The 24120-nt window shown below is 39.0% G+C and overlaps 1 protein-coding gene across 1 annotated transcript in view; it reads right to left on the bottom strand.

The window, feature by feature from the left end:
- Window positions 1–24120, bottom strand: part of DCDC2 (doublecortin domain containing 2) — a 167505-nt gene that overhangs the window by 112300 nt on the left and 31085 nt on the right. The gene's annotated exons all lie outside the window — the stretch shown is intronic.

Raw genomic sequence — 24120 nt, 5'->3', positions numbered from 1 at the left:
GTCCTCCCCCTCCAGCCACACATAGTGTTTGGTCATCTCTCCTCACCCGCCTGCTGCCGAGAGTTTCTGGGTCCCCACCAGGCATGTGACCCCATCCTATTTTCTTGAGACTCTGACTTCATCAACTTTTCTCGACTTCACTTCTTCCTCTATCCACCAGCCAGACTCTGACCACCACCCTCCATTCCCGAACCCCTTGCATCTGGGTAGGTCTGGTCATCTTTCTGGCTCCTTTTGCTTCCAGGGTCCAGGCTGTTGTACGAAGAACCACATGGCCCCTCGGGCACCTTGGCCTGAGACAAGGCTTTGGCATCGGCCAACCCTGTCCTCCTCCCAAATCAACTACTTCTTACATTTCCCACAGTGAGCTGTCCAAATCCCTACCTTTCATCCTAAATCCTAAAATCACACTCCAGGCACACTCACTCTCAGCACATCATTTCCCTCCAAACTTCAAGAAAATAAAGGCCAACAGGCATGAAGGCTTTCCACCTCCCTTCCCTCCATAACCCACTTCATCTACATCTTCACCACTTTTCTCCTTTGCTGCCTGTCTCAGGAGAAGGATCCTTATCCCTTTACAAAGCTAGGCCCCCATCTTGATTTTATCCCCTGCTGCCTCTACTTGTTCCATTAAATAGCTAGGACCCTTCACCCCCATCTGGTGTCTTCAATTTCTCCCTTGACCCTTTGGCCCTTTCTCTCCTCTTCATCATTCCTCTTCCTAATTCCTCCCACACTATCCTCTCCTCAGTCTTCTGCTATCTGGTTTCCACTGAAAGATATATCCCAACTCTTAAGCTTGGCCTACAAGGACCCCTTGTAGGGTCCAACACCAACACTCCTTCCTCCCCAGCCCCTAGTTGTGACTTTAGGTCAAACCAGCCTACCTTCCTCCATTCCCAAAACACACCCTGAATCCTCTTCCACGCCTTTGTTCATCATGCCCCTCTGCCCCAAATGCCCTCCCCCTTCCTCCACCTGCTGAAATTCCATTTGCTAATCAACACCCAGCCCAGTCATCACCAGTCCTTCCCTGTTCACCCTTCTTTACTTTTCTGTCTCAAACTGCTATGGCTACTATAGTATTGATGATCCCACTTCTGTTTTTAGGGCTTTTTTTTTTTCCTTCCTGATTTGAAAAGGAGCTGATTAATAAAAATAGCAAAGGGAACTGATAAATAAAAATAGCCAACATTTATTTCACTATATTTAATGACAAGCGCTGTACTGAGCAATTTACATGCATTATATATCATTTAATCATCAAAACTATGCCCTGAATAAGTACTTACTATTTAACCCCATTTTACAAATGAAGAAACTGGAGCTTAATTAATTAATTTGCCTAAAATCACACATACTAAGGGGCAGGGTTGTCCATACAAGTGAACCACTATTTGCTTTGCACTTTGGTAGTTATTTTAGAGATAACTATTAACCCTAAATAATTTATGGGACTCTCTCTTCAATCAAATTATGCCATTTTGAGAAGAACAAGGGGTAGAATTCTTCATGACTCTCCAGTGCCTAAAACAACATTTGGCAATGCCTGCTAGTTGAACAATAAATGTTTATTGAAATTTAATTAAAAGAGACTCTAGGCTTCCCTGGTGGTGCAGTGGTTGGGAATCCGCCTGCCGATGCAGGGGACACGGGTTCGTGCCCCGGTCCGGGAAGATCCCACATGCCGCGGAGCGGCTGGGCCCGTGAGCCATGGCCGCTGAGCCTGCGCGTCCGGAGCCTGTGCTCCGCAACGGGAGAGGCCACGACAGTGAGAGGCCCGCGTACCACAAAAAACAAAAAAAACAAAAAACAAACAAACAAACAAAAGACTCTAATTTAGAGTAAAAAATTTTTAAACAATCTCAATAATTTTTTTTTGCATTTTAAACCCAGAGATTCTTGGCCCTAAGCTAATATTTGCAGTGATGTTGACTTTTTTTAAAAAAAAGTTTAACAGATAATGTATGCACCTGACCAAAATTCAAGTGGTAAAATGGGGCATACAGTGAAAAGGAAGAATCTTTCCCATTCCTGTCCCCCAACCACAAAGTTGCAACCAGAATTAGCAATATTCATTCAAAGGCAGCCTATACCTACATATACATATTGTCTTTTTTTTTTTTTTTTGTGGTACGCGGGCCTCTCACTGTTGTGGCCTCTCCCGTTGCAGAGCACAGGCTCCGGACGCGCAGGCTCAGCGGCCGCCGCTCCGCGGTGTGGGATCTTCCCGGACCAGGGCACGAACCCGTGTCCCCTGCATCGGCAGGCAGACTCTCATCCACTGCGCCACCAGGGAAGCCCTACATATTGTCTTATGTGGACATTTTATACATGTAATTTTTAAAAATGGGGATAACCTGCTGTACCCATTCTTCTGCACCTTGCTTTTTTCATTTAACAATTACCATGGCAGTTGTTCCATACTGGTATTTACAGTAAGGGTTGCTTCATTCTTTGTAATAGCTGTGTATATTCCACACCATGGATGTGCCATAATTTATTTAACCTGTCCCTCAATGACAATCCTGTTGGTTGTTTCTAAATTTTGCTGTTGCAAATAACGCCATGATAGATTTCCTCGTAAATATTTATTTGCATAAATATGTAAGCATTTCTGTAAAATAAATTATTAGAATTGAGAATTTGCTGAAATAAAGAAGAGGCAGTTTTTTTCAGTTTAATGGAATGTATTGCAAGCTTACTCTTGACTGATCCCAAGGGTCCCTTGATTTATTTAGTTCTTACTACAGCAGAAGAAAAGAGATTCGATTTCCAGGGAATACAGTTTTGTGGCCAGGGTTGTAGTTTACAGCACCTTGGATGACTCCAAATCCCTCTCCCAGCAGATTTGCTTCCTCTTAAGGCTTAGCTTGTTTAACTGCAAATGAGTCTTTGCCTGTGTGAAGGACAGGCCTTTCTGAGTCTGCGTCTATGCTGATAGTATCTGCTTCGTGAAATCCTCCCCACCTCTTAATACTGACTCCCTGGCCACTGAACTTAAAGCTTCTGCCACATCCCTGGTTCTCTATTGCCCTTCCCTGCCTTTTTGTTTTTTTTAATAGCACTTACCATCATCTAACATATTGTACATTTCACTTATCTGGTTTTTAATTTATTGTCCTTACTGTTACTTTGTAGTTACCCTCAATATTAACTAGTAATGTACTGAGCACATATGTCACACCAATTGTTATTTTTTCAGATGTCTTTCCTTCCAAACTTGATTGCTTAATACCCTGTTAGATTGTTGAATTAAAGATGAAGGTGAATACATTAGATAAACAAATAACTTGGAAACTCCTGTTGAGCTGCCTGCTATTTTTATTTAGCGCATACTTGTCTATAGTTATTATATACAGAAATTCACAAATAGATGGTTTTTTTAAATAATTATATAACTTTATTCTGAGTCTGTAAGTTGTTGCTTGAATTAAATTAAACCATCTGTCTTGAATAAGTTGTTTTCCTCATTCAGTACGACAAAAATACTCTCCAAATGTTCATGATTAACCAGCTGAATTGAAGATTAATCCTAAATATATATTTCTTTGAGTCATTTTAGTTAAAATAACTAAATCAGTCTGTTTCCAGATATACTAATAAAAGAATTTGAAAAAATAATCCAAGTAATACGTTTGAATTGAAAAAAAAAAATGTAAGACCATTGTATAAAACAATTAGGACTTTTGAGGGGAAAAAATACCATTTTTCATTAAAAATGCATTTTTCTAATTGGCATTTTAAATAATAACTTAAATCACCAAAGAATTAAGGAAATCAACTACATATAAGGGGAGCTTTCCCAGAGCCCTTATCAGAGATTAAGTGTTGGTCACTTGGTCACTTGGTGCTAATCTAGAGACACTGTGGCTTACATATGGGAAACATAATAATCAATTAGAATATATTTTTAAAACACATACATTTTCTTATTAGGCTGTACACTTTCCCTTGCCCTTTGAAAATAAATAATGTTTGAAATATGAGAGTAATGTTAAGTATCAACACACCTGGTTATGGAGGGATGGACCCCAGAGGATTGAGTATGAGGTACTCCACTCTGTACCAGGAATGTCTTGCTGGTGAGAGCATCCTGACCAGTGTTAGGTGTAATCTGTGACTATGGAACCAAATCAACTGAAAAGGCATCAATGAACTCGAACATTCATTGTAGACTCAGCAGAGATCATACTCCTGGTTGGCTTTTGTCAGTTAGTGAGGGAACCACCACCAGGCAAAAGCAAAACATGCTTATAGCTGACCTCTTACCTTGATTCTGCACTGGGTTCAACGTTGTCTTGGAAAACCCAGTTTATTTGGATATTGAGAAGTAGGTTAGCCTGGTGAATCAGAGAGGAGTCACTCCCTGAGTAGAAATTAGACAGCTGGATGGATAGATATATAGATTAAATATTTGGCTAACATTTTTCTTGGAAATATTTCAAAGTCAAAGAGGGCAAAAGTGACTTAAGCATGTTCATTCTGCTAGAACGGGATGAGCCAGGTCTTTGAATATAAATCACATGCACCTTTCAATATGTCACTCTGCCTCTGGTATCTTATTTAGATTGTGTTTATGTCACAGATGGCTATAACAAAAACAAACAAACAAAACCCAACAACAAACAGGAAAAAAACGTTATGTGAATTTGACAAGTCTAAGTATATAATTTAACTCAAGTTCAAGAATTCCATTTGACACTTGGACAATATCACAGCTGGGTCAAATTCAAGTTAAAACCTGCATGACTTAAAAACATGAATTTTTATTAAAAAAAATAAACTCAATGAAACTAAAATTGTTGTTGTGAAAATACATATTTGGATTAATAAGAACAAGATCTACAAACTGAGGAATTGACTAAAGGTCTGAAATTCTGAACTCCAGGACTGATTGCCAATTCAACACCTCACACCTCATTTTCTTGCTCTGTAAAAATAGGGATAATTCTGCTAAACTAGCCCAAAGGGATGCTCCATGAACTAATTAATGAAGTGGCAATACCATTCCCTGGGGCTGCTAGGCTGAATGCTTCAGGTCTACCTGCCTCAAATCTCAGCACTCACCACCTTTTGAAACCCTAGGCCAAGTAAACCAAAGTCGGTCTAAGAACCTGAGGAAATGATGCCTTTAAAGGACACCATCATGAAAATCTAATGACCACTGATCTCTTGTAAAAACTCCTGATACATTTTAAAAATTCAATTTTAAATTGCTTTTTTAAAAAAAAATCACATGGGCTTCCCTGGTGGCACAGTGGTTAAGAATCCGCCTGCCAATGCAGGGGACATGGGTTTGAGCCCTGGTCCGGGAAGATCCCACATGCCACGGAGCAACTAAGCCCATGAGTCACAACTGCTGAGCCCATGAGCCACAACTACTGAAGCCCGGGCGCCTAGAGCCCGTGCTCCACAACAAGAGAAGCCACCGCAATGAGAAACCTGCACACTGCAGCGAAGGGTAGCCCCCTGCTCGCCGCAACTAGAGAAAGCCCACGCACAGCAATGAAGACCCAATGCAGCCAAAAATAAATAAACAAAACAAATTTTTTTAAAAAAATCACGTTTTTGTAACTGTCCATATGATAGACTTAGGCATTTAGGAGCCCTGGTCCGGGAAGATCCCACATGCCACGGAGCAACTAAGCCCATGAGTCACAACTGCTGAGCCCATGAAAATAAATTTTTTTTTAAAAATCACATTTTTGTAACTGTCCATATGATAGACTTAGGTATTTAGGAAAAAAAAACATACTGAAGCTATTTATTTGCAAAATATAGCCCAACCTACACAAAGAGCCTTCAACTCTATTTTCCTTCAGTGCCTTCAGATGAAGTCCACATGTCCTGGACTTGGGTATTTGAGATCACATCTGAGCTGGCCCCATCTTTTCACACTCTAACCTCATTTCTCACTATTCTATCGCCTACCCTTCACTCATCTGGATATAATTCTTCTCAGAAATTCCATATCATTTTGTCTGAATCTCCATACAACATTTTTCATAGGTATAACATATTCCCCTTATGTTATCAATATTTTCATGGACTGCATCTCTCTTTTCTTTTTTTTAGTAACGAGCCTCATCTATAACTCAAAGATCTATTCATGGTGCTTTGGACATAGAATTCACTCAGTAAATACTTTTTTTAAATTGAAGTATAGTTAATTTACAATGCTGTATTAGTTTCAAGTGTACAGCAAAGTGATTCATAGATAGATAGATAGATAGATAGAGATAGATACTTTTTCAGATTCCTTTCCATTACAGGTTATTATAAAATATTGAGTATAGCTCCTTGTGCTATACAGTAGGTCCTTGTTGTTTATCTATTTGATATATAGTAGTGTGTGTATGTTAATCCCAAACTCCTAATTTGTTTACCCTCCTCTCCTCTATGGTAACCATAAGTTTGTTTTCTATGTCTGTGAGTCTATTTCTGTTTTGTAAATATGTTCATTTGTATCATTTTTTTTTAGATTTCACATATAAGTGATATCATATGATATTCCTCTTTCTCTGAGTTAATTTACAATGCTGTATTAGTTTCAAGTGTACAGCAAAGTGATTCATAGATAGATAGATAGATAGATAGAGATAGATACTTTTTCAGATTCCTTTCCATTACAGGTTATTATAAAATATTGAGTATAGCTCCTTGTGCTATACAGTAGGTCCTTGTTGTTTATCTATTTGATATATAGTAGTGTGTGTATGTTAATCCCAAACTCCTAATTTGTTTACCCTCCTCTCCTCTATGGTAACCATAAGTTTGTTTTCTATGTCTGTGAGTCTATTTCTGTTTTGTAAATATGTTCATTTGTATCATTTTTTTTAGATTTCACATATAAATGATATCATATGATATTCTTCTTTCTCTATCTGACTTAATATGATAACCACTTAATATGATAATCTCTAGGTCCATCCATGTTGCTGCAAATGGCATTATTTCATTCTTTTTTATGGCTGAGTAATATTCCATTGTGTGTGTATATGTGTGTGTGTGTGACCTTCAGTAAATACTTTAATTAAACAAAATTGGGGCCAATTTTTCTGAGCACATACCATGCCCAGAATTGTATCAAACACTTTTCACATGTTACCTTGACTTTTTGTAATATCTTTATGTTAGTTATTTTCAAATAAGTTTACAATTGTAAAACACAACAGAATTTATAAAATGCTTTCACACTTATAGTGATGTTTATTCCTCAAAATAATATTATAAGGTTAGTATTATTCCAGTTGTATAGAAAGGAAAAGATGAGCCTCTCCACCCCTCAAGGTCACACAGTAAGCAAAGAAGCAGTCATATGAGTCCACTTCTGATTCCCAGTGCAGGGTTCATTCCTACTGCTAATGTTGTCCAAGACAGAAATTGGCCACTAGCAGAAATAGTAGACACATATTTGTACCCATTTAAATAAGCACTTTCTGGAATTATATACAACTGAATATCTGTAAACATTTGTATATATTGGCATATCTAGACCACCCTTATTCAGTGGTTCCAGTATCTTCTCAAGACCACCCAAGTTTCTCTCCCCTTCACTGCTACCTGCCAACTATTCTTTACATGATCATATCAGTATAATTTATGGAACTCCAATGGAATGAAAATTGAAATCTGTTAACCCTCTGAAATTTTAGAAATTCCAGAAAGGCATGGTGGCAAAATCAGCCCAGCCACTGAAATATTTTCATCAGCATTGTTATATAATAATAAAAAATTCCAACCACTCTAACTTCAGTGACAACCTAGTTATAGGAGATGTCTCTAATTATAATGCACCAGCTGTTTAGAACATTCCCAGAAGGGTCCAATTAGTTTCTATGAGCTGATGCAACCACTCATCTCTACCTGGGTCCTCTACAGGTCCCTGTGTTGTTGTACCCAGTCCAGGGGCTGATACCCAAAGGAAGGGTTAGGATTCATCTATCAGGTGTGAATTATCATCTCTTATTCAGAGGGTCATTTTTCTGACAATAATGGATATCTTAGCATCAGTTTGCATATTTGGCTTTTGAACTGTTCTCTAAATGAATGTCTCCCCCTTCATTGAAGCAGGAAAACAAGTCAAAACAAATTCACAAAATGACATGGCTATTCAAAACAGCAAGGTAAAAGATTTCTTTTTAGCTTAAAAGTGACCCAAAAGTTACATGTCATTATACATTTGTCTAAACCCATAGAATATATAACACCACAAGTGAACCCTAATGTAAACTATGGACTGTGGGTGTGTCAGTGTAGGTTCATGAACTGTAACAAATTTACCACTCTTGTGAGACTATGCATGTCTGGGGGCAAGGGCTATATGGGAGATCTCTGTACCTTCCCCTCAATTTTGCTGTGAACCTAAAACGGCTTTAAAACGTAATGTCTAAAAAAATATTTTTTAACTTTTATAAAAGTAACCCAAAAGATAATATACCCATCATTAGTAATACCTTCCTTGAAAAATTCTTAAGTGTAAGCATATATTTAAATGTGTCCATACTGCTAAATCTTTTTGTCTTAAAAAACAAAATGCCTGCTAATTTTCATCAAATTTTGAACCATCAAATCAATTTCCCAGCATACCACAAATTTTTAAACTATTGGCTTTCTGGTTTAATTTTGGCTCTCTTGCACTTTGTGGAATATTTTAAAAGATCAGATAATCCCAAGCATTCTGAATATATAATGTTAAACCTCACATTTATTAACTTTAGTCTAAAATAATTATTTGCAATGGACACTCTATCTTACAGCAAAACTAAACAGGACTTGAGTCATTTTTAAGGCATTCATAAGTCTGCATGGGTTTCCCTAATGCTATGCTGAAGAGAATAACATGACCCTCATAAAGTTAAAAAATAACCAATTAACCCAAGAGAACTCTTAGGAGTAATTACAGAAACCACTACTAACAAAGCATTGAAACGAAAAAAAATTTTTTGGATTGTTTGTCTTTTCTTTAGTATTCTTCTTCACTTACTACAACTTGCTTTCTATTTCACCATTGTCATTTTTGTTTGGTTTGTCTTCCCAAATGGGATTCTGGTTACCGAACCACTCTAGGCAGCGGAATGTAAAATTTCCACTAAGAATGCAGAGCAGCTGGAAGTGTGTACATAACGATGCAAGATGAAAGGTTAGCAATGCCGAGCATGCGGGGGCAGAGTACAGCCTCCACCTGCATTTAAATAAGTCATTTAGTCCTCAGGATTCCCACTGAAGAATGTGCCAACTGTACAGGATCTAAATGCTGTCTTTCGTAAATACTAAGAAAGCTATTAACATGTCAACGGGATGGCAAGAGAAAGTACACCAACGTATTTAGCAACTATTAGTGGTTCACCCACAATGCACTCAGTGTTCTGTGTGGAGGATTCAGAACTGTGCACGAAGGGCAGAGAGGGCCTCCATTCTCAGTGACTGAGCTTCTGCATAGGGTGGGATGCAGGAGTGAGAGAACCATGTGATTAGAAGGTTGGAACTTTCAGTCTTACTTCCCAGACCAACAGGAAGGGAAAAAGAACTGTAGGTTGAATCAATCACCAATGGCCAATGATATAACCAACCATGGCTATGTAATAAAAAAAACCAAAGGACAGGGTTCTGAGAGCTTCTGGATTGGTGAACACATGGAGATTCCGGGAGAGTGGCCAGCTCAGAGGCATGGAAACTCGGTGCCCTTCTCTAGGCATCTTGCCCTATGCATCTCTTCCATCTGGTTATCCTTTTATAACAAATCAGTAATCTAGTAGGTAAAATGTTTCTCTGAGTTCTGAAAGCCACTCTAGCAAACAAAAAGAGGGGGTCACTGGAACCTCTGATCTATAGCTGGCTCTTCAGAAGCACAGGTAACAACCTGGACTTGAGATTAGCAAGTGGGGGCAGGGGAACGGTCTACCTATCTCCAGGTAGATAGTGCCGGAATTGAGTTGAATTGTAGGACACCCATCTGGTGTCAGAGAACTGCTTGGTGTGGGGAGGGGGGAAAAACCACACATTGTAACTGGAATCAGATCGTTAGGAATATTTTTTGTAATTATAAAATATTAGAAACAATCTAAATGCCCACACATAGGAGAATGGTTGAGAAAAGTATGGTACATCCATACAATGAAGAGCTCTGAAGTTGCAGTTAAGAATGAGAATGACCTATACGTAGATTCCCAGGATATATTGTTAAGTGAAAAACAGCAAAGTGCCAAAGGATATCTATAGCGTGGACCCTTCATATAGGAAAGAAAGGAGTATAGATATAGAGATAGAGACAGAGGTCTCTATCTCTATCTCTATCTATCTCTATCTCTATATCTGCTCATTTGTGGAAAAGGATAGGATAAATAAATCAGAAACTAAGGAGAATGGTTTCTTATGGGGAATGGACAAGAACCAGGTATAAAGAATGCAGGACTAGGAACTAAGCAGTAGGAATGGGAGTGGGGCAGGGGATGAGAGACACTTCTCTCAGTATATCTTTTTGTACAGCTTATGACTTTCAGGACAGGGCAAATAATTAAAATCAACCACAATGTTGTGTACCCAAAATAGAACATAAACAGTAACAAATGAACCTAACTGCATTATAATAAATAACACAACCACACTAAAAGTTAAAAGAGGGCAGTCATCAGTTAGATCCCTTAAACTATAACTTTCTTAATAAATAATACCCTGTAACCTGCCTTCACTAACCAACCTTTCTATAATTGTTCTTGCAAACTGCACACCTTCCAAGTTTCGTGTAGCTTAGACATACATCACAAGACTTCTTTGACCTGCCCCTATAGATAATACCTCTGACATATGATAACTGTTGCTTAAAATGTTTTTCAGGAACATGGAGCTAGTCTTGCCCAGCTCAAACCTGTCAAGACCACCGACCACTCAATGGGGCCTGTACAAGTGTCCGATGGATGACCTTTTGACATCAGAGGGCCAAAAACTCCACCCTCAGATCATGTTAACACTGCCATTTTCTGAACATACATCCCATGAAAAAGCATGTTCAGCCTCCACAGAACACCAATTATTTCACCTTTTTCTTTCCTCCAATCATCTTTCCCCACACCTCAGACCACCCTGCTCCCTTATCCCATCAATATCCCAAGCTCCTTGCCTTCAGGGAAGTGGATTTGAGATTTGTTCTTGGATCTCCCCCCTTGGCTGCCTTGTGAGTAAAACTTTTCTCTGCTGTAGACCTCAGTCTCTCAGTGTTTGGCTTGCTGTGCATCGGGCAAACGAACCTGGTTCCATAACAAAAGGGATGAGGAAGAAAAAAACTAACCTAAGTAATAACTTGGGACGGTAGTGTCCTTACTGTATACTGGAAAGCTAAAGACAAAAAGAACTACACAAATACTGACTCTAGTCAATTAAATGTTTCTCTTAGGAGTATGAGTTCGCAATTTTAAAACTATTTTGTAGGTACATTAAAACTAAACAAATACATGAATATGTTGTGGATAATGAGAGTGGGGTTTCCCAGTTTAGAGAAGTAAGTTTCAGATAAGGAATGGGAAAGGACAGAATGAACCCTGTGCTCCTGGTGTGGAATTGGAGGTATCAGTATGAACTTAGTTTTTTAAATATATATCTGCATATATACACAGATGGATAGATATAGAAATAAATGTAGATGTGTGTACTTGCATATATTTTCTAGCTCTGTCTATTGAGAGGCCCTAAAAGCCATGACATCTCAGTAGCAAGGAGCACCCCTAATGTCCAGATATTGGTTTCTAAATACCATTCTCCACTAAAATGAACTAGGTTTCTTTGGAGAAGCAGTTGATTCTAAGGGCCAGAGAAGGAAAAATACAAAATGAGCCTGGAACATCTTGTGGTGCTAGAGAGTAATGAAGTGCTCAAAAAAAAATGTTAGGACCATGTCAAAACGACACAGAAGCCACCTGGAAAGAGTCCCCAATGGGCAAAGCAGGAATAATTTAAGTAACAAAATGAATAATGATGGTACTGGATTTTAACCCAGAGAATAAAATAAATATCCATGAGTCCATACTGATATAAAGAAATAACTGAATGAATGAATGAACAAATAAATAAATGTGAGAGAAAGGACAACTCTCCCCATACAGTAGAATTCCAACTAATAAATGTAGAAGGCACAATGGAAACAGGAAACTATCATTAGGTAAACACCACTGTAATAACTGTTGCAGGCAAGAAACATCCATGGATAATAAAATTTGTGAGTGATATCCTGAATGATGAGAAAAAGTATATTTGCATAGGTTCAAAGTATCTCCCCTCAAGATACTTGTTAATTACAAAGGAAACACAGTAACTTTACAGTGGAGAAGCTGTTAGATTCCACCTTAACCAAGAGATCGAAGCTAGTATCACCAGTAAGAAGACATATCAGCATTATTTACTCCAAGGACAAATACAAATTGAAAGAGGATTAATTCTCCCTGATGAAATCAAGAGATTTCCCTTCCCAACTTTTTCTCAGAGCATTTACTTTAGAAAACTTGCAACTGTAAGCACCTTCTCCTATCTTTGAAAGGTATGTATAATCTCTCTGAAGATTAAGATAGGCCTTTGTCAACTTTATCACCTGGTAATGTCTTTCTCAAAGACCTAGGATGTAAACATCAAGGGAGACAGCACCCCTATTTCCCACCTTCTGTTGGAGGACAGAAGCCTAATTTCAATGGACACCTTGCTCCAAGTGGCAAAACTACCTCCTTTCATAAAGATATGAATACTATAGTTTGTTTTTCTTCTGGATAAAGCCAACTAGCTAACACAGATGGTCACCCCAATTACCAGGTGAACTGATGATGAACTGTGTGTGACAAATGGTACTCTCAAGTCCTCACACTTCAGGGCTAGTTACTGTTTATCTTGAAAACATGTATGTATGTTGTGGGTGGCACCTGCTTGACTATATAAAAGAGTAAAATTTCTTTCTGTCATTGCAATTTCTTAGTAGATTGCCTGTGATTCACATCATATTTTGATTTAATGCATATTCAGTAATAAAAGTGCTTTCTTTCTCTGCTACCTTTGAGGAGAGGATTTCGGGATTGAGAGGTTTTGTTTTAAATTTCTGGATTGAGGGATTTTGTTTTTAATTATATTTCCCCAGCAGTACCTTCTGACATGATGCATTGAACAGGGCACAAGATCATCTCCTGGTATTCTTGCCAAAAAATAAATAACCTCAAACCCAAGCACAAGAAAACATCAGGCAAACCCAAACTAAAGGACATCCTGCAAAATAACTGACCTTCAGAGTTGTGAAGGTCATGAGAAACTGAGGAGCAGTAACAGGTTAGTGGGGACGAAGGTAACCTAATAAACTAAATGCAGTGTGGGGCTCCGGACTGAATCCGGGACCTGAAAAAAAGACATGAGCGTGAACGCTGGCAAAATTTGTATAACATTTATAAATTGAGTCATTGTATCAGTTTTGATTTCCGGCTTTCAGTAATGATACTAATGTTATGTAAGATGTTAAAAGAAGAAACTGGGCAAAGTAAGGTGTACATAAATTCTCTGTACTCTTTGACAACTTTGGTCTAAAATTATTTCAAAATAAAAAGCTAAACATGGGCTTCCCTGGTGGCGCAGTGGTTGGGAGTCCGCCTGCCGAAGCAGGGGACGTGGATTCGTGCCCCGGTCCGGGAAGGTCCCATGTGCCACGGAGCGGCTGGGCCCGTGAGCCATGGCCGCTGAGCCTGCGCGTCCGGAGCCTGTGTTCCGCAACGGGAGAGGCCACAACAGTGAGAGGCCCGTGTACCGCAAAAAAAAAAAAAAAGCTAAACAAATATAATCTTTAACATCCCTTACCATAACTAAAGATCTGATACATAGGAGGCCTCCCTTGCCCTGTCTTCACCTCCCTCACCCTATCTTCTCTCAATAATAATGCACAACTCTGCACTAAAAATGTAAAAAAAAACAAAAAAACAAAAAAAAACTTCCTGAGATAACCAACAATAGTTTCCACTTGTAACTAGAATAAACTTAGGCACTTCTGTCATGTGATTACATTTGGGTTTTGGTGTAGTTTCAAAGAAACTTGACCTTCTATTACTTTGTTAAGCCAAGAGACAACTTGGAAAGAACAAAAAAATAGTCATTCTAAATTCGACACTAAATTAATAATTTCTTGCAGCGCTAAAACAGAGAAGAAAGCACAGTTATCTCCCAAAGATCAGTCATGAGTTTTGTCACAAATACACAAAAAGTGGTGGGGGAGATTTTTTTCACATACCAGGCCTACTAGCTCAGAACAATAAGAAACAATGATTTGTTGTTAACCAGTGAACCTAGCTTAATTGGGAAAACATCTGCAATCCCTTAGGGGAGAACTAGGTCAAAAGAACCTCACCTCCACATCAAAATTGCACCATCCAGGAGGTCAAAGCACATGATGTAGATAAAAAAGAATGTTCAAGGTTCAGTGAGGTTTCATTTCTCAGAAAGCAACAGTTCAAGACTATCTATAGCCCAGTGACCCTCCCTTCTGTAAGTAGCTCTCCCTCCTGTGAGCTTATCTCCAGCCCTTCCCACCCCACCCCCCCAAGCCCCGCAAACAAATACCTTCACCTGAGAACCAAAGACGAATGACAGCACAACTCTTTTAAGTAAAACACACAAAGAAGTAAAATCTGTACTTGGCCCAGACCCTGCATTAGGACCTAAGACCTTCAAAAAACCCAACAGTTTATGATTACTTTGTGTCTCGCTTGTAAATCATTGTTAGCAAGAAAATCAAAGTCTATTCCCTCTTTGTCCCATCTTTCTCATACTTCATTTCCTTCTCTATCTGGATTGCTTGGATGAGGGTCACCCATTCAAGAGCAATGGCATTTGGGTCATTTTGGTATCTAAACTATTTGGGCTGCAACACAAGAGATAGAAGAAAGGGCTTCACATCAAGGCAATTAAGTAAGGCCAAGTTCATCCTACTCCCAATCTGACTATTGCAGGGAAAGCCTTGGAATCAGGAGGTCCTTGAAGTGAACTGAATTGGAATAATCCAAAACCAAAATCTTCAGAGAACCCACCTGGTTCAAACTCAAACATTCCATTTAGAGTAAGGGAACAAGACATCCACTTCCTCATATACTGCCTCTTTCCTTCTCAGGTAAAGGCACTCACTCACAGGCCACCATCTTTAATTATTCCATGAACAGTTTTTGCATTACTGTAAATAAGAAACCATAAAGTCCTCCTGGTGGTTGGAAAAGCAGCATGGAATGTAGGTTCTTATGCCCTATGGGGGAACTCTGAAAGTACTGAAGGCTCAAACTATCCACCCTGGAAGGATAACTTAGACCTTGGCTCCCACCTGCAAAGACAGAGGGGGTTTTGTCCTCTACCCTGAGAGACTAGATGTCCCTCACATCCTGAAGACATCACAGAGGAGTCCTGGTATCGCAAAGAATGAATCAACGATTTCAGTTACATTAGCACTTCTAGTCCAGAAATTTTTAACAAATGTGTTCCACAAAATTTTCCATCATTCCAAGTAACATTTAGCAGATAGAGTGGATTTTTACTATTTTTTAAAATAAGTTACTAGAGAAAATCCAAAACATTTTTGTCACTATGTCTCTCTCTTCTTTGTCACCACACTCACGTCTCAGCCTACAGCAGGGATTAGTCCTTAGCATAATATCAAGGCCTGTTTACATAAAACAAATACTATACATGTAAGTGGGAGATGAGTCACATTTATTTTACCACATCTCTGATCTTTAAATAATAAAATTTAAAAGACTGAAAACTGTTTGTCAGTCTCACAACCTCCGTATTCTTAATACCATAATATTTACTTGCTATTACTTCAGGTCTCCCTTCCCCACTGCCATGGTGAATCCCAGGCCACAAACTAGTATAATTTCTCTTTATTACCATCATACATGGGAATGTGGAATTTGAATTGTTGATCAAGTTTCATGCAAAGTTCCAAAGCCAAAAAAGAAGGAAAAAAAAGGAAAGAAAAAAGAGAAAATTTCTGTTCTGGTCAACAACTGAGGTAATGGATGAAGCATATGTACCTGTGTATAATTTGCAATTTTGTTAGTAAGCACACCTACACAAAACTTCCAATTCTCCCTGTTGATAGAGAAGAGATACAGAAAATCAAAGCACTAGCTAATCCAAAAGTCATTTAAAATTAAAATTTACTCAGTCAGCCTTTTTCATTTTGCCAATATATTAATTATCTCCCTTTTTGACTCAAACTAATGTTTAAATGAATCTTTATTCTTAGAACACATCAACCAGCAAAAAGACATCCCCTCATAGCTCTCGGATAGTAGAAAAACCAGTCCAAATTTTAAAATTTACTGTAGATGATCCATAAAATCAAAAATCACACAAAGATTAAGAGCTGTTAAAAGGACTGACACATATCTTAGCTATAAAGAGAACAGATGTAGAAAAATAAGTTTAGCCGGGGGAAAAAAACACCATCATTCATATCAATAAAAACCAAGAACGGGGCTTCCCTGGTGGCGCAGTGGTTAAGAATCTGCCTGCCAATGCAGAGGACACGGGTTCGAGCCCTGGTCAGGGAAGATCCCCCATGCCGCGGAGCAACTAAGCCCGTGCACCACAACTGCTAAGCCTGTGTTCTAGAGACCTCAAGCCACAACTGCTGAGCCTGCGCTCTAGAGCCTGCAAGCCCACAACTACTGAGGCTGTGATCCACAACTACTGAAGCCCGTGCGCCTAGAGCCCGTGCTCCACAAGAGAAGCCACCGCAGTGAGAAGCCCGTGCACCGCAACAAAGAGTAGCCCCTGCTCGCCGCAACTAGAGAAAGCCCGCGCGCAGCAACGAAGACCCAATGCAGTCAAAAATAAAATAAATTTATTAAAAATAAACAAGAATGTACGAAGAACTTTCACTTACATTCTTCTTTAACCCATCCTGTATTCTGGTTACAGGATTTGTTGCCTGCTGTCTCCTCAGATAGATGGCTCACTCTGTGAGCCCAGGGACTCTGTTTTTTTCATATTTCTAATTCCTCCAGCACAGCCCGGGGCCTGGCACAACAGCAAACATCTGTGGAGCCCTCCACGTGACCATGAACCAGCCAGTCAGGGTTCCTAGACTATCAGGGCTTACCATTAACGGGACAGTATGTGTTTGTTGAGTTGAGTTGAATTGAATTACAAGGAAACCTAGGTTAGAACAGTTACTGTTGTCATCACCAACTCACAGATGAGGAAACCGAGGCCATAAAGCAACCGAGCCAGGACTTTCCACTCTAACTCCTGAGATCTCTCTGCTTTACATAACAAGCATTTTGTTTTCATTTCTATTGACACTTTCTCTGAGAACCCTACTTACTTAAAACTAATCTCTTCTAATATCTTCAGTGTCTTTTAGCATGTGATGTGTGTGAATTTCATACATATCATTAGTTTTCATTGCAGCGATCCACTTTTAATCAATCTCTTAACATTATAAACTTATAATGAAGACATGAGATGTTACAAGCAAACAAAATGAATATTCTTTAAACAACAAAGTTTTATAGTCCAGTGAATGTACTAATATGTCTTTCCCCTTGCATTTATCTGTCTCTGCTTAATATATATTTAGCTTGATTTACACTTTAATGCCCCACATTTGTAACTCTCCAACAGATGGCTAAGACGGCAAGCACAAGGAAATGAGGTCTAAATTAACGTCCTTCCATTTTCAAGGAAGAAAATATAGACTGCCTTCTGAGTGTAGTATAAATTCCCTGACAATGAACAAGAATAGTTAGCACATCAGAGGATGTCAATAAATAGTATTTGTTTAGGAAGCAAAGAGGAATACTTTCTCTAAGGGCATATATCTCCTCCACATATACCGAAACTTGACAAGCTCTCCTGCTCAGTCACAGAGTAATTCTAAATCCCCTGCCTATTGGCACTGAGTTGTTGACAACTGAGGATTTTAAAGTGGATTCCCCTGTGTAGACTTACCTTTACAGTTATTAGATCTCAAGGTAATCAAGAGTTTAGATTCCTGTAAAGTTCACTACCAGGAATATTAAACTAGCTGTGCTTTGGACATCTGAATATGCGATGCTTATGAATTCAACTAATTGAGGCCACAACTTGTGTATCTGAATTATCTTCAGGCAGAGGGGTAACTTGTATAGCTAGAATAACCCAAGGGTTGAGAATCACTGCTTTGGGGACTTGATATAGCCAAAGCACATTTCTGTTAAGTGTGAGGCCCATGGCCTACCATACCCCAGAGCTCATTGTTCAAACTGTTGGCCAACACAGCTACGAAATTTTATGCGTCTATGTCCTTGCTCATGGCCTGCTTCCCTCACCTTCGATATGTCTACTGAACTACTGATTTTTCAAGACCCAGCTCCTCTCTGAAGTGTCCTTTCTCTGACCCCACTTGCCACGCAATATTAATTGCATTCCCCTTGCTATGTTCATCCACATCAGGCTTACACACTGTGTGCATTTGTCACACTTTACTACTGTTATCTGCGTGCACATCTATCATTCCTGTGAGACAACAAGCTCTTCCCTGGAAAACAGGGGTCACGTTTTCTCATTTTTCACCCCAATCATCCGGTTCAGCATCTGACACATGGTAGATATTCACTTAATATTTCTTTTTTTTAATATAAATGTATTTTATTTATTTATTTATTTATTTTTGGCTGCATTGGGTCTTCATTGGTGCGTGCGTGCAGGCTTTCTCTAGTTGCGGCGAGCAGGGGCTACTCTTCGCTGCAGTGCGCGGGCTTCTCATTGCGGTGGCTTCACTTGCTGTGGAGCATGGGCTCTAGGTGTGCAGGCTTCAGTAGTTGTGGCTCGCAGGCTCTAGAGCGCAGGCTCAGTAGTTGTGGCGCACGGGCTTGGTTGCTCCGCGGCATGTGGGATCTTCCCAGACCAGGGTTCGAACCCGTGTCCCCTGCATTGGCAGGCAGATTCTTAGCCACTGCGCCACCAGGGAAGCGCACACTTAGTATTTCTTGATCACTACAACTTCAAGGCAGAGATAACTTTTTCCAGTTCTCAATGAGAAAACAGTACTTTAGGTCCCAGGATCAGCGTTGAAACTCAGGCCTATTTAGTTCCAAAATCCATGCTGTTTCCACTAAGCCCTGCCCTCTCTCAATGATAAACGATGCTAAATTGAAGCATTCAGATAAAAATGGATGGGTACTCACCTACTGACGGAAGCATATAAATTAAAGTTTGGAGAGATAATTCAGGCTTAATAAGCTTGGTTACCCAAAATGCATGTAGATGTGTAGTGAGCAGGGGCCATGTACAAAATAATAAATAACACAACTGAAGCAAAGCGTTTACCCGCATTCCCATTCCATGTAAGATAGACTTCTTGGAAAGCCTTTACCATGTTTGTTTGTTTCTTTGTTTTCCGGAGCATAAACTGTCATATTAAGAAGAAAAACAAGTTCAATGAAATCTTTTATCAACTCAGGTTTGCTGAAAGATTAGTTTGAAAAAATATCACTGCAGTTTTGCTTCACTTCAACTCCTCATTTCTACTCTGCAATCCCAAAATTATAAAGGTAAGGTAAGGGAGAATGGTGATAGCTTGGAACTAAGGATACAGTGGAGACAGACAAGCAACATTAGCCACCTAATGTCCCAAACAGAATGGGAAATCGGAGAGGGATTCCTTCTATCACCCCAAAATTGGAACCAATCTATTTCTGTGATTAATCTAGGTTTTACAAGAAGAGGCCTAGCTTACTTTGTGCCTAATTACATTCAATACAAACAACTCAAGAAATCCAAGAGATGACACAAAATCATTTCCACATGAAACACTGAGTCTTCCCTGGGCTATCTTCTATTCCACCTGCATTTATATTTATAGTGTCAAAATGAAGACATGAATGAATAAAATGGTCAGAGGGGTGTTCAAATTTCCACGCTGTGTTCATTTCCATTTTGTTGTAGTGTTTATATAATGTGAAATACTGAAGGGGAAAAAAAGCACATTTATTTAAGAAAGCAAATCTCTTACACTTGCTTGGATATGGAGGAAAAGACAGCTATTTTAACCTGCAAATGAGAAAGAATGATACTTCATCCAGTAAGTCTTCAGTGAACACATTACCAGGAACTGTGGAATTTTTCTTTTTTTTTAAATTCCACTAAACATGCTTCAGAATTACTGTACCCCAATTAGCAATAACCATAAACTAGAAGCAAGTTTTGTTTGCAAGGGCTGTCTAGTCCATTCCTGGCTGATCCCTCCCGGTGTTACTTTCATTATGCGCACTCAGAAGAATAACTGTGTTTGGATGGCTTGTTGTTGCAATTAGGTTTCCAGGTTACCAGTTACCAAACAACTCTGGACTAAATGTAACTTCTAGACATACTGTTCCAGAGATTCTGAAACCTGCCATATGCACTCAAAGATAAATTGCAATCTTCACACCTGTGGGGAGTAGAATAATAAATCAAAGTAAAGGGTCACCCTGTATAAACAGTATTGGTTGGGCAACCTTGCAGTAAAGTCATCCTGTCTAGCTTCAAAAGAGGAGGAATTTAGCCTCCCAAACTATCTGAGAACTTGGCCTTTTAAAATGGACCACCACAAAGAACACTTAGGAATCTTGTAAATTTGCTTTGTGGGGCATGTTAAGGCAGGCTGTCTTCTTGATGCAACATTGGTCCATCTCTTTCTAGATTGCTGGGGACAGGTAGGATCCCACAACTCAAGAAGGACAGAGAGAATTTGGAGAGGAAAGAGCCACAGCCACTGAGGGGCAGGAAATAGGATCCCAGAGGAATGATGTTTGTTTGTTTGTTTGTTTTTAAACATCTTTATTGGAGTATAATTGCTTTACAATGGTGTGTTAGTTTCTGCTTTACAAAACTACAATGAGATATCATCTCACACCGGTCAGAATGGCCATCATCAAAAAATCTAGAAACAATAAATGCTGGAGAGGGTGTGGAGAAAAGGGAACACTCTTGCACTGCTGGTGGGAATGGCCATCATCAAAAAATCTAGAAACAATAAATGCTGGAGAGGGTGTGGAGAAAAGGGAACACTCTTGCACTGCTGGTGGGAATGGCCATCATCAAAAAATCTAGAAACAATAAATGCTGGAGAGGGTGTGGAGAAAAGGTGTCCTTCAACAGATGAATGGATAAAGAAGATGTGGCACATATATACAATGGAATATTACTCAGCCATAAAAAGAAATGAAACTGAGTTATTTGTAGTGAGGTGGATGGACCTGGAGTCTGTCATACAGAGCGAAGTAAGTCAGAAGGAGAAAAACAAATACCTTATGCTAACACATGTATATGGAATCTAAGAAAAAAAAATGTCATGAAGAGACTAGGGGTAGGATGGGAATAAAACACAGACCTACTAGAGCATGGACTTGAGGAATGATGTTTTAAACGGACACTATTCATCTGAATAAGAGGGGGTTAGGCTGTGGTTTAATCGTATTTTTCAACTTTGTGATGAATCTTTCCCTAACACAGGGGTGCCTGTTTGTGCTCCCAAAAGGCTTGAATTGCAATTTTTAAAACTTGAGGGATTCCCTGGTGGCGCAGTGGTCAAAAAAAAAAAAAAAAAACGAGTATTTTCATCATTAGAATGAAAAGCAGTTGGAGCATTTTTCTCTACTCTAAAAACACAATATTGGGGGAGAAAAGGAATACTGAAATAAAAGGAAGGCAAAAATTGAATGCCTTTTCCCTGTCCTTTCCGGCATGATAAGGACACATACTGTTATGCATCAGCTTGCCGTCTTGTACTCCCAGCTCTTCCAGATGGCTTCCTTCTTTCACTCAAACAGCTACTGAAACCTCACGCGTTCTGTAAAATCTCTCCTATCTAACTGGAGATGGGCAGAGAATTCTCCCTGGTGACATAGACTTCCCCCAGCTCTCCTTCACTCACAGTCCTATAATATGCCTTGAGCCACTGCTTATACACAATGTTAATAAATCAATCTAAGTCCTAGCTCAATGTTTCTTAAGTTGTCCTATACTTTTGTCAGCACTACCTGTCTTGTATTGCAAGCTCCTAAATGACTGCCACCCTCTCTTTTTTGATAAGCTTCCTGGCTCGGTAGCTTGATGACTTGGAAACATCAAAAGCAAGCAGCAGATTCACCCTCATGCAGTGCAAATAGTTTGATATGAACCGCTTTATCTTGTAATTTTATGTGAAGTCTTTTTAAATTTCTTTAAATAACAAAGAAATCACAAAGTTGACAGGTATTTGCTTCTGAAAAAGAAAATGTACCTCAGATCAATTAAGGAAAAAAAACCCTTATGTGGTTTAAAGAACAAACAAAACTGACACATGCTTGTTGGCAGTTACACTTCCACTAAATACGTGAGGCCCTTTAATTTTGATTAACTTCTAAATCATATACATCATTTATCCTCTCTGAAAGAAACAGGTATTACTTTTGCCAAATTACTAGTAAATTCTCTACGTCTTCGGGTTAGACAGGAAAGATTCCGTATCATCTTCTACCTGACTTCAAACATTTTTAGCAAAACAGTCTTCAAAACTTCACAACAGAAAACTCTATTTCCTCTAATGAGAATGGATCATACATTACATATAAAATGGTAATATTTTAAACCCGATCCTTTATTTGACAACAGTCACTAAAATTATCTAAGCATGGTGCAGACTCAGTGACTGAATTCAGATGACAGCTCAGACTGGTATTGTAAGGAGTTACCTCATCACTCATTCACTCATTTCTTAAGCAGCTCTTTCATTTATTAAATTTTGCTAATCATAATTTGTTTTTATCTTACCTATAGCTTTGACTCCCTGGTATTTCAATCCCTCTTCTATGCTAATCATTAAGCCAAGTCAACCGCAAATACCAATTGCAGAAATGATCTGGAGTATTTTTCACCAAAATTAACATGTTAATAATAATGTTATCAAGAAATAAAAGTCGGGACTGCCCTGGTGGCGCAGTGGTTAAGAATCTGTCTGCCAACGCAGGGGACACGGGTTCGGTCCCTGGTCCTGGAAGATCCCACACGCCACGGAGCAACTAAGCCTGTGCACCACAACTACTGAGCCTGCGCTCTAGAGCCCGCGAGCCACAACTACTGAAGCCCGCACGCCTAGAGCCCGTGCTCCGCAACAAGAGAAGCCACCGCAATGAGAAGCCCGCACACCACAAAGAAGAGTAGCCCCTGCTCGCCACAACTGGAGAAAGCCCGTGCGCAGCAAGGAAGACCCAACACAGCCAAAAATAAATAAATAAATTTTTTTAAAAAGAAATAAAAGTCAATTGGTGTGGGAAGGGGAGGTGGTAGCCAACAACGCATGTACTTGATCAAAAATATCTTCACTTAAAAATATCTTCACTTGGGGCTTCCCTGGTGGCGCAACAGTGAGAGGCCCGCGTAACGCAAAAAAAAAAAAAAAAAAAAAAAAAGAGAACAAGGATGAGGATATCCAAAATGCTAAATATAAGTCACTTAGAAAGAAGAGAAAAAAAAATATTTGGAAAAAACATAAATGTGACCTAATTTTTAAAAATTAAGCACAAAAGTTATTAAATAATTATATTTAGAATTAACTTCTCTCTATTACTTATATCTAAGTATATATATTTGATTACAATAAAAATATTTGATATAGTTAGAAATATCTAAATTCTTTCAAATATTTCAACATAATTACATGAAGTCACTTTTTTAGATTATCTGCATGTGAATGTTCAAATTTATCAGATTAAATTCTACATGTTAATAGAATGTTTCTACTCAGTTCTACTGACAAATTATATTTCAGAAGATCAAATTAAATGGTTCCTTCATGTTCTGTTTTCTGTGTTGTCAGTACTGTACAGGAAAAATTTCCCAGAACAGAGTGGTGCTTCCTGAGCAACCAGAAAACTAAGGAGAAGTTGTTTATATTGGGATAAATCATATATATACAGTGTAGTTAATTCTATAAGCAATTACGTGAAAAATCAGTTTGTTTCAGGATACTCAAAAATAAGAGATAGGAAAAGGAGGAGAGTCTTTGTACTAATTCACAAAGTAATCATCAAAATATTGACATCTGGGCTTCCCTGGTGGCACAGTGATTGAGAATCCGCCTGCTGATGCAGGGGACGCGGG

Source organism: Physeter macrocephalus, chromosome 18, assembly GCF_002837175.3.
Source record: "Physeter macrocephalus isolate SW-GA chromosome 18, ASM283717v5, whole genome shotgun sequence".
NCBI classification, from domain to species: Eukaryota; Metazoa; Chordata; class Mammalia; order Artiodactyla; family Physeteridae; genus Physeter; species Physeter macrocephalus.
The sequence above is the reverse complement of the archived record's forward strand: the minus strand, read 5'-3'. Positions and strand labels throughout refer to the sequence as shown.